The sequence below is a fragment of the Trachymyrmex septentrionalis genome, unplaced genomic scaffold (assembly GCF_001594115.1).
Source record: "Trachymyrmex septentrionalis isolate Tsep2-gDNA-1 unplaced genomic scaffold, Tsep1.0 scaffold72, whole genome shotgun sequence".
Classification (NCBI taxonomy): Eukaryota; Metazoa; Arthropoda; class Insecta; order Hymenoptera; family Formicidae; genus Trachymyrmex; species Trachymyrmex septentrionalis.
Window position 1 is genome coordinate 1,580,073 of NW_017305905.1, and position 9,745 is coordinate 1,589,817.

Genomic DNA, 9,745 nt, shown 5'->3' on the forward strand with positions numbered 1-9,745 from the left:
CTCGATATTATATCTATATTTTTTTAATTATCCAAAACCAATCAGCAGTGCCAGATGTCAATATTGAGACAATATATTGGCAGTATATTTGCTGTATCGTGTCAGTATTTAGTACAGTAACTCCGTACTGTAATAGTACTGTATTATAAATCTTGGCTCATTGCTATCATCTTAATACACATTTAATATCTGTACTGACGTGTAAAAATTGATATTGGGTTAGTACCTCGCCGATAGTTAATTCCTAGATTATACTTAGAATTAATATTTCCTTTTAATTTCCCAAGCGCGGGGCGAACTGTTCGTCCCAAAAATGATCTTTTCAGAATAATTTTGTTATATAAAGTTTTAATAATTTTTAATAGATTTTCTAATTGAGTTTTATAAATTTATAAACTTTTTCCTCTCTCAGAAGAACAAATGCATAATAATATATAATTTTTTTCAAAAAGATATAATTTATTTACTTGGCGTGAGCTTTTCGCCTCTTTTAAGAATATTATTTTATAGCTATTTTAATGAGTTAAATTTTATTTTCAAAATATTAATATTAATGTTAATTTAATAACATTTATGTTATTTGCAAAGTTATGCAACAACAAGTATTGTACGAGAACTAGAAAATATAGAGTATATAATAGAGGCTATAATAGTTATTTTTTTATTATAATTATAACTCTAAAAATAATTTATCTTAATATAAATAAAAATATTAATTGCATTAATATCTTTATTTACTATATTTTAATGTAATGTTTAACATTATAAACATGCTATGATATAAAACATTTTTTTAGATCGCTGTTCGCCCCACTTACAATTAGAAATTTATGTATGGAAAGTTTATAGTTATAGGAGTCGAAAGGTTAAAAGAATATCCATCCGTTATTTGCTGAAACACATTTCCTTTTTTAATTTAACACACAACTTTATTCTGTATACAGAGAGGTACCTATTCTATGGATTTGAGAATTTTTTTGCAATCGCGTATTCTCTTCTGTTCGACTATAGAATACACATATTTACACTTTCTGTATTCATTTTTTCCCCTTCGTTTTCTACGGAAAGCGAGAGATAAAGCGCACGTTCGCTATCGATGCCTCGCAATGTTTGTTTTACGGTGATTTTTCTCGTATTTGCACTTGTGGATTTTAGGGTCGTCGTATACGGTTGAAAATCCGTGGCTCTGATTTCGACTTGGAAAAGTCCGGCGCGTATGACTACCGGAGATAACCACCGATGATCATCGGATAGACACGAATATGCCGCATACATGGTTCTCCGCGTGACAATGGCGGCAGTCGATCGAGCAATTCGGTATGGGCAACATCGATGATGACAGTGACGACGGTGACAATGGCGGTGATGGTCGTCGTCGTCGTCATCGTTGTCGTCGTCGTCGTCGTCGTCGTCGTCGTCGTCGTGATGCCGATTTGCGATAAATGCATTGACAAACGTGGCGGAATGAATGCCGGGAAAATACAGCTAATGAAAGGCGATCGTGATTAAACAGCCGTGATTTGCCGATTTTTTTGAATATTTTACAGCGACTCGAAACTGATATCAATATCGAGAGCTCTTTGTCATCGGAATTCCGAAGAGTGCGATGTCAATTCGATGGCATAATTCGGCGGCATAGATATCCAGGATTTCAGTTAAAGGAAAGAGGGGACAAACATTTATCTTCACACAAAACTTACTAAAATACTTTAATATTAAAGTCAGTTTTTGAAGATCTTCAACGAATTTTCTTATGAATAATACGTGAATCACGCATCGGTCAATTTAATTTTTCATCATAAAAGTAATTTTTATGATTTATGTAATTATTTTTTCTTGCCGAAATAAGCATTCCCGCATTAATTATATGAAAAATTGAGTCTCAGTGAAATGAGTTAGTTTTCACATATAATGTAGCTTATGATATGATGAATAAAAAATGTCACAAGTTCAATAATGGATAATTTTAAGTAATGTGTCAAAGAAACTCGGTGAGCACAAATTTTACACTCTTGACTCAAAAACAACATCTTTTGTTCATCACATTGTAAGCTACATCATGTATGAAAACTAATTCCCTTCATCGAGATACAATTGATCATAATTGGTGTACCCCCAAATTAATTGCAAGTATAACAAATTAGGTAAAATATATTAGTTTTTACATCCAAAGAAAAGTTATGTTTAAACTGAACAAATTGTAACTTTCGTTGATATTTTTCAAGTTGAAAATACTTTTGAGGTAAATAAAAAAATTTACTTGATTTCATGAAATGACGTTCAATCGAAGAAATTTTTTTCAACTGTATAACAATGCACAATTTTTTTTAAATAAATAAACTTTTCTCTGAGTGTACTATAATTTATAATGTGGTGAACCAAAGATGTCAAAAACACAAGTTCAGTAATGAATAATTTTTGCTGTACAAAAGTGTAAAACTTGTGCTCTGTGCGCACCTGTGATACAGTACAACTTAAAAACTGTCATTTTATTGAGACTTATGTTCATCATATTATAAGCTACATATTATATGTAACTAATTTATTTCTCTAGAACAATTTATCATATATATAATTAGTAGGTTCCATATGAATTATGTAGTAAGTCCCTTTTGTACACCACAGCTAAAAAATGATCAATTATTGAATGTTGTGTCTATGACATTTTGTAGTCTGCACTTTCATTTCAATTAATTCACAATAAAATTTCATTATTGCAGTCATTGTTATAAGATATATTATATGTGAAAAGTAACTTGTATATTTCACTGGGACTCTATTTCTAATATAATCCACAGAGTGAGAGGCAAGATTCCCTGTGGGTTTTTTTTGCATACGCTTGGTGTTTGGTGCGGTGTGTATTTTAGGAAGCATGTCCGTCCATGGCATAATGCGGAAGTTTCCCGCAATGATTTGATACGCGAAATTTGTGCGAACGGGAAACTCTAACAGACGGCAAAGACGACCGCGCTTCTTCCCAATGTGTATGTGTATGTGTATGCGTGTGTGCGTATAATATATCTGTATATGTAATAATGAATACCATCGACAATGAATACCCTCAGCCATGAAACCTACCACATTGACGCAACGACGCAACAAACGACCGTGTTGCACATCCGATAGCGTGGGGAATTGCAGCTAAATTTAATAATTGTAAGGATAATGCAGCGTAACACGATAACGTGCGATCGATATCAGCTGCTTCGCGGCTCCGCCACCGATCGCAGATCGTTGCCATTGCGACGCACGCCGCGTTCGTGCCTTTATTACCGTTTTTATTCCGAGTGCAATTCATGCATTATCGATCGTCGCCATTGCGAAATCCATAAGCCATTCGCCGCGCCGCGCGGTTTATCGCACCACCCTCTCCCTCCGGTGATTACCCTCTTGCTCGGTTAGGCCTCGCGGCCTGACGTTTTGCGATCGGCGATTAACACCCCCGCGCTTCGACGCCACTGACGGTATACGCCCTCGTTCCGGCATCGGCATCGCGCCCCCCCGATAAGTCGTCGTAGATGTTTTGTTTTCCTTTTTCCATCCTTTCTTTCGCTCGTCGCTTTTGAGAGATGACCCTTTCGTCGCGAAACTTTTTACGCGGAAATTGAAGTCGAGTGACGGGCGAAAGTGCGATATGCGACGCTGACGATATTGTATTTTAAGGTAGACTTTCAGATTAGATTGACAATCACGAGATGGTATGACTTATGACTGGTTTCCGCAATCTGCCATGAAATGGATGACATTAAAACTCTGATAGTGTTTTAAGTGAAATTTTCGACATTTTAACAATTCGCCGCGACAAATGACCTGGAAAAAAAAAACGTTGTAGCTGCGGAATTCAGAAAAAGAGGACTCCACCAGAAAAAACGTTGGACTTAAAAAATGGTGGCGAATAATTATTAGATACTACACAGCACAGCTGTTAATATGATATTTTAAATATAAATCATTGTTATGTGCATAAAAATGACAATTTATTTATGAGATTATTAAGTTTTGTAGTTTGTGTTATGTGGCGTTTTTCATGCGCTTACGCCTGCAATCAACTTTTTAGGAGTACGCATCATACGCGTTATCACATTGCGACGAGATGCATAATTAAACGCGGACGCAAGCGAGGCAAAGTGCGTGATTTATGTTACCGCAGTTTTGCACAGCCATGAAACGCATGCGAGAAATCAACGGCGCATTAAAGTGCATAACTGCTATGCGCAAATATCAACGATTTTTTAAATATTGGCAGTGAGACTCTTCGTCGAAAATTTAATATCGAACATATTTCGGATGCGCGTGTGTATATGTCGAAATATGTAGAAACCAGAGGCGACGTATTTTTTTATAAGCATTTTTTTATCCATTTCGATATTTCTATTATTCCCGGGAGAGATTATATGGTTCCACTTTTTCTCGCAAAGCGACGCCAAATTATAGATAATAATGTACGCCACGCTGTACATATAGTTATTGTAACACATTCTTCATTATTATTATAATAAAGGCTTTAGCTTCTCTATCGATTTTTACTTCTAATTATCCGTTTAATTATGCAAGAGTAATTTGAAATACACAATTTAATACTAATGAGATGCTTTCTTCCTCCTCTTCTCCTCTCTCTCTCTCTCTCTCTCATAATCTAAATTTGAGCGTAATTAAGTATGTGTTTAGTATGACTGAATTTTTATGTCGAGTTTAAATTGCTAAGTTTGCGAATTTTTTGCATCCCATTATTAAACGGTGTCTATGGAGAACAGGCGCTATCATTGAGGTAAAGTTGCATGAGTTAAGTTCAGTTAAATTTAGTTAGCCGAGACGATCGATGAAACGTTTGGTAGATAAACATCCAAATACTTTAATGAAATTACAAAGCTCACTTGTCTATTTGCTGTCCTTGATTTATTCGTCGCTCAGTCCGCATTTTAATGGCGACGTTTATTTCTGTGTAACGTTACGTGACTTGCGTAATCGATTCATAATTTTTGTGACTTACGAGGGAAACCTCACAAAGTATCAAATTAATATTTTAATGAAACTTTATATACATATAGATTACGTAAATAGATAGATTTAAAAAATTAGTTGGGGTCATAAATCGATATAAAAGGTGAAATCATTTCTCATATGTAAAGCAGTTTTAGCCTTTTTTCGTTACATCTCAAAAATTATTTATGATGAAAAATGTTTCGTATAAAAGTTGTGTAATAAAATTATCTCTATTCATTTAATAAAGGAAAGTTGCCGATGTCAGTCATATCACTTTGGTGCGTTTTGTTTTACGCTTACAAGCGCTTGTAAGCATTATTTGTCCTTGTTTAATATTTGATAGACAAGAATGAACTAACGCTTACAGCGTGTAATAAAAGCGTAATGATGAAACGCACTTTTTGTTTTTAGATATACTTCTGAAACAAAAAGCTAAATATAAAACTTTAGAAATACAAATCAGATAATATATTATCAGATAATGTAACAGTTTTAACAATATTATTTACTATTTTGCAATAATTACTTTTTTTGTAAAATAAACAAAAATGATCGTCCGATCAAATGGGACCCAAAACTGACGTAGTAGGCAATGATATATCGTACATATTCCTATTCTTTTTCTTTCACAAGAATTATCTATACAAAATATCGAACAAGTAATGTATACGAGAGTTTCTAAAATCTTGTTACTTCGATAAAATGTTCTTTGATTTATGTATGTGCATACTTTAAGCTATTTTGCAAAACGCAAACATAATATATTTGCTTCAAGTTTATCTAAAAATTTAACTAGATATAGATCTGAAAATAATTTTGTTAGACTATATGAAAATAATTATGTCGAATGCTCAAATTGATTGCTAGATTGTCAAAACTGTATGCAGGGCGTTTTTACAGTTTCAAGATATAATATGCCTTATTGTTATAGGTACTAGCCAGTACAAACTAATAACGGAAAATGATTGCATAGATTTATTGTATAGATTTTATTTTATACATTATAGTACTAACATGAGAAACAACTAAATCTTGTAAAAAAATACTCATAACTGAAGTATACTGAAAGAAACTTGCCGCTAAAATTTCAATCTTTCTTTTTGTGGAATTTCCTATTTTTCTTAAGCTGGTTCTACATTAGTCGCATCGCAGCGTCATAAGCATGTCACTAATGTCACGGTCCAAGCAACATCAAGCTAACTCGACTTTGATTGGATCGCAACGCTTGCGACAATACGATGTGACTAATGTAGAATCAGTTTTATTTATTTATTTTTTTTTTTTTTTTTTGATACAAAACTCGTGACGCGTGATTTTTTTGTGAATCTGTAGAACATTAACGGCATAGACAAATTATTCGAAAGAATGTAATTTTTCTCATATTTATGAGGCATATTTCTTGTCGAAGCATGTTATCCCATTTTATTTCATGTCGATAACTGTATAATAATAATGTTTAATACAAAAAATTTATTTTTTATTTTTCATACGGAACTAACATAGCATCCATTGCTGCTTTGCTTATAATTAATGCACATTTCCATAGTTTGCATGCATAATTTATATCTGTACAGTAGTCTGATATGAAGAATCAAAAAAATTCCTATAAGGAAAAGAACTTCTTATAAGATAGCGCCGTAATTATAGTTCTCACGAACTAGATTTCTTTGAATAACTTTTTCTTATTTTTAAATAACTTTTTTGGATTATTTTAAGATAGAAATTGATATTTTTCATTAAAGTCCATTTTTTTATTTTATAAAGTAAAAATTAATTTAAAACAAAGATTTAAAAAACGTCTTGAGAAAATATAAGGAATGATATTAAGAATATTCATATAAATTCATATTTAAAAATATTGTAAAAAAATGTAGCCGAGTTATCGTGCAAAACCTTGATAAAGTAGTATAGATATATATATATTAAGAAAAACGGGCAAACGCCCTTAACTCCCTCATTTGTTTATCGTATACATTCTTACATTATCCGTTATAACTTTATCAATTTTGTAACAAGAAATTTTTTACATACTTACGACTATAGTAAATTCGGGGTAGCCAACTCTTTCGTCTAGTATGGAGATTCGCGAAATCTTTTACAGAATTAAACAATAAATACTCTTAGTTATACTTTCTTCTCTTGCATTGAAAGTAAAAAAATTTCGTTTGTTTAATAAAGTTTATTTGTGTTTTGCTTTATATTAATTGTTTTAAAGTAAATAGTTTAGCATAAACACGAACAAAACGAATGTAATTAGAGAGCGCAAGTATAAAAAATAGATTTTAGTGAAGTACAGTTGCTATTTTATCGTGTCGTTTTTTATTTTGTTAATTTTTAATTTTTGACAGCTTATGCTTGATTAAGCAGGTCATTGACACTGAGAATGTCTTTGCGTGTCATTAATAATATCGCGGTTTAGCCACATATGACGCGATTTGATAATGATATTTAATAGATAATTAAAAAATTTTTTTTCTCTCAACAATTAATTATCTCCTTAAGAGGATCTCAAACTGAAGACCGAACTCTAATAGTATCGCTATTTTATCAATGAAATGCGACTTCCATACGATTTATAAATATCGATAAATACACACTCTTATATATTACATTTATATTGCACGCACAAATTTGCATAAATTTTCGTAATATATTTTCGTATCGAATTTTAGTCTAATTCTAAGAATTCAACGTTATTTTGTTCAAGTAAAGTGTAAACTATCAGTCTGTGAACTATTTTGTAAGTCCAGATTGCTTTTATTATGAAGCAAATGTTGTCATGACTTGACAATTATATTGGACTAAGAAATAGTAAAGATCTCAATTTAAAAAATTTTTGTCATTCTTGGCATTTCATGCTAGTATTAACGTGTATATTTTAATTCTGGAAAATGATTTTCGAATCTCTAAAAATAATATCGATATCATTCTACGAAAATTATTATTGTTTAATCAGTAAAACAGATGAAAGTTGGCTATGTGGAATTTTGCGTTCTCTATTAATCACCCAGGTCTTCGAGTTTCAGCGCAAATTTTATATTTGGTCCCGACTGCATAAAAATCTGAAAAGAATTTTTGTAAAAGCTTTAATAATCAGCTTTTACTATCATAGAAATTGGATTTTATTTATTTTTTACAAATTTAAATTTATCTGCCGGAATTCATAATCAAATTATTGACTATGCTTTCAATCAAAGTCTTGGTGTGATTGACACTTTCTACGAATTAATTTTTAATCTATTATAAAAAGAAACTTTATTGTAGTAACCCAAAGCGTTAGTTTTATTCATGCTGTCTTCTTCGATTCTCTGTTATATGCTTGGAATATGATTTACATACTTAGGAGAGAAAAGTTTACTAAATCGCCGCAATACACGGTCTGTAAATAATTGGAGAATTGAATGACAAATTAAGCAAAATACTAGTATAATTGCAAATTAGCGCAAATTGGAGATTGTTACAAGAGAAGGAGCTGGCAAAGTGACGGATGTATATGTATACGCAAGAATCTTCGTCTTGTTGAAAGTTAACGAACGCAGAGTAGCGGCTCGTTAACGAACAGGGATTCTCTTCATCCTACCGGATCGCGCGCCAGAAAAGAAAATATCCCGTCCCCGCCGTCTCCTCTTCCTCTGCCATTTTAACTTTTTTTTTTTAACTCGTTGCTCGTCGCAGGCTCACAAAGCGCCTCATTAGTATAATTTTTTTCGATGCTACGTCGCGTCGCGTCGACGCGAAGATTTGGTTTGCGCGGTAAATGTATCCGTAATTTTGACAATAAATTGTTTCTGAGAAACGAGGGAGACATTTTACAAATGCCTCGAAATAAGCGAAGAGATTTCTAGTAATTATTAACCCGTGAAGATTCAGCGACTGTCGGAGAATTTTGCTGACGTTAATTTATATCTCGACATTAACGAGGCTGGTGAAAAAGGCAATATAGTCTCTCGCGTGAGGTGCAGAAATGCACCGTAGTGGAATGCACAGCAAACTTTGTTCACTCAGTAATTTACGAGCCAATTCAAATTGTGAACGCAACGCGCTTCGTTAGAAAAGTTCGCGCGGTCGAGATTTTGAAGCGCGAATCAGCGCGAATCTTTATAAACAATCTCCATAACAAATCATAGACGCGTATATACGGACTAACATCTATTTTCTCTTTTTCTTTTACTTGTGAAAATAGATAGCTGCCTAAATAACATATGTAGAGTATAATCCTATTTTGTTGTAGTAATTTGAAAAATATGAAAAGATACGGTATGCGAAGCACAAATATTTTTCAAGCCCCGATATGGACTCTCGTGTAAAATTCCGCTTGACTCTGATCTCCAGTCGGGAAGTAAGAAAAATAACGCAACACGCGACGTAAGAAAAATAACTGTGCGCCATATCGTCCAGTCCGATTTCGATAACGCGCGACGAGAAAAATATATCAGCGACAGTGCTTGCGCAAGTCGTCCACCCACCGGCCGGTCGACTCTACTTCACTTGTCGACAAGTGATATTTTCATCGTTTTTCAAATGACAACTTACCCCGGAAGATTAATCACCTCAATGCCGAAGAGGTGAGTCCTTTTTAAAATATGTAACTTCGCGAAAGAGTTCCCCGATCCCTGTTTATATATTGGGTACTTCGAATAGCCGCTTATTGCGCTCGCAATTTAATCCCACCGCGTAGAACGAGGCGACCACACGTGCGATAAGTCATTGCCCCTCTCTCTCTCTCTCTCTCTCTCTCTCTCTCTCTCTCTCTCTCTCTCTC

The 9,745-nt window shown here is 33.4% G+C and overlaps 1 protein-coding gene across 3 annotated transcripts in view; it reads left to right on the top strand.

The window, feature by feature from the left end:
- The window catches only part of LOC108753839 (transmembrane and TPR repeat-containing protein CG4341), a 296,558-nt gene that overhangs the window by 231,104 nt on the left and 55,709 nt on the right, over positions 1-9,745 (top strand). The window lies entirely within an intron of this gene.